Genomic DNA, 2768 nt, shown 5'->3' on the forward strand with positions numbered 1-2768 from the left:
CCCCGCGTGGCAGCGGGTCCCAACGTCCGACGACGCGCCGGACGCGGCCGACCGCCGGTTCCCCCAAATAAGAAGTCCGCCCCCGAGAGCGAGGCCAACCCCGCGGTTCACGGACCCTCGAGAGCCCCGCGGAGGGGGAAGGGGGGGTAGGACGGCTCCCGCGATCTCCACCGGCCGTGGGAACGCTGCCGTGGAAGGGGGGGACGAGGCGGCAACCGCAGACGCCCGAGAGCACGCGGCACGCACCACACGCGACACGACCTCGCCGCGAGAGTGGCCGGGACGTGGACGCGCGTGGGAGGGACGCACACGCGACGGAGGGCACGGGGGAAACGGAGGCGGGTGGGACCGGGAGCCCAGCGCCGCCCTTCCAAACCCACCCGTCCCGCGACGACCCCTCGCGGTGAGGGGGGTACCGCGCACGCGGGCGTGTGCACGGCCCTTCCCCGCCACCTGCCACCAGAAACCCAATCTCCCCCACAAGCTCCGCACAGCGGCAGGTCGACAGAGCCCCGTCCCGCGTGATCCCTCCTCGTACTCGGAGCGGGGAGGCGCGGGTCGCGGTAGGCGAGAGAGCAAACGCTGCGCGCAGAAGGCTGAGGTCAGGGCGGGCAGCCGAGGGGACCATCCGGGAGAAGCCCCTCGGAGATCGTAAAGCCCTTTCCGAAGATAGCTAGAGAAGGCAAATTCCTCACTGAGGGCGGGACGAACCCAACACCGACGAGCAGCCAAGGGCTCCGTGCACGCAACGGGAAACGAGCAACAGGCGCGGGACAGAACGGGAAGGACCACGCGCCAGCTGGTGGGGGGTCTGCGGTATCGGCAAAGGTCTCTTTCTCCGGGGTCTTCTTGAGCATTCGCGGACCGGGGGGACCTGCGACAGGTCCCCGCCGAGGGCCAGACCTCTTCAAGGCGCACACAAAGGAGGAGCCTTGACTTGAGGGAGTCCGGTCTTTAAAAAGGGCCAGCCGCGATCGCTCAGCACCACCCTAACCGCGCAGGGCCCGCGGGTGAAGGCACCAAAAACATAGGCACGGGGTGGGCGCTCACCCAACGGAAGGAGCCTTTTAACCGCACACTCAACTCCTCGACCCCCCCCCTTTTCTGTCACCGTGCAGAAAGCCGGCAACTAGGACAAGGGAAAGCGTAAAGGCACAAGCACCATGGAGCACAGGAGGCACGCCGGGGAGCGGGAAGCGCCACCGCCAACTCAGAAGCGGGCACCTTGGTGGTCAAAGCCCGGAACGCTCCAGGAGCACCGCAAGGCTCACACAAAGCAGGGCGCGTGCACACACCATTCGGGAAGGGTATGCACCGCAGCGGGTCTACCACCTTCCCCCGGCACGGGGGAAGAGGGCCGCGAAGCAGTGAACGGCGTGGGGGCAAGCGCCCCCGACACGTCCACAGGGACACCGCGAACCACAGCAACAAGTGTGCGCGGGTCAGCGCTCGTGCCGGACAGCCGCACCCCTGACTTCCACACACCACCCTGCAAAGGAATGGGGAGGAGAGACGAGGGGCCCGCTGGCAGAACGAGAAGAGCGGTCGCCATTCGCGCTGAATGACCATTCGCCATGAATGTCCGTCCCTCGCCTGGCGCGGCTTAGGCCCCGGCCCGAAGAGAACGCGGCAGCACCACATCGATCCAACGGGAGCGAGACACGCCATGCATCGGGAACAACGGGCGTGAGAGCTTTCTAACACGCACTGGACGGGAATACGAGCGAGAAGAGCGAGAGAGAGCACGGGAAGAAGTCGCTAACACTGCCACACACACAAAAAAAAAATTTACCCTTCTCGAGGGCGAGAAAAAAAAGGAAGCGTTGCACTCGGGAGGCACGTGGCGTGGAAGAACGGGACTCAACGGGCAGCGGAGGTTCGGGAACTCCTTCAAAAAAAATAAAAATAAAAAAAAAATAAAAATAAAAAAATAAAATCCCCTTCGAAGGAGAAAAGGTGCAACTCGGGAGGCACACAGAAGGAAAGAAAGGGACACACCACCAAGCAGCGGAGGTTCGGGAACTCCTTCCAAAAAACAAAAAAAAAAAAAACAAAAAAAAAACAAAAAAAAAAAAAACAAAAAAACCGGTCGGCCGCAGAGGAGCACGCCAGGGGGTCACTAGCACCAAACGGGAAAACCCTTCCAGTCGCACTCGGCACCAACGACTCCTACCGGTAACGGACGACAACCACCACGGGGAAATCGGGAACGCCTGACACGCGGGACGGTTGTCATAAAGCTGCCCCAGAGAGCACAGGCAAGCAAGCACGGGAAAGCAGGAAGCGCGTACTCATGGGGGGACGCTAAGCTTCAAGCATCGAAGAGGCCCATGCGCAGAAGAAAAGAGCTAGGGCTGGACAAGCAAACAGCCTTGGTGCAAGCCTCTTCCAACGTCCTTTAATGACAAAAAGAGTCAAAAGGACAGCGTGTCAGCATATATCTCCAGGTACAATAAGGACAGATAGCAAAGATGAAAAGTGTAAAAGACACAGGGATAAACATGACAGGCCACACGGAACGTCTGGAAGTCATGTTCGGTGACGTGTCCCCAAGAGGTCCCCATGTAGAAAGAGAACCGGACCGCAAAGGAACAACTGGTCGACCTTAGAACCCTGAGTGCTCACAGACCGAGGAGGCCATGGTAGATAGCCTGGAACACAGCTTCCCCTCGGCCTCAGAAGTCCATGCTCCCGCTGGCAGGGACCGGGGAGGATCCTGGAAAAAATAAAGTCTCGGAGGCGCCCCCTAGCCGGGACACCTCGGCTCG

This window comes from Rattus norvegicus, unplaced genomic scaffold, assembly GCF_021556685.1.
Source record: "Rattus norvegicus strain SHRSP/BbbUtx unplaced genomic scaffold, alternate assembly SHRSP_T2T unassigned-0000144, whole genome shotgun sequence".
NCBI classification, from domain to species: Eukaryota; Metazoa; Chordata; class Mammalia; order Rodentia; family Muridae; genus Rattus; species Rattus norvegicus.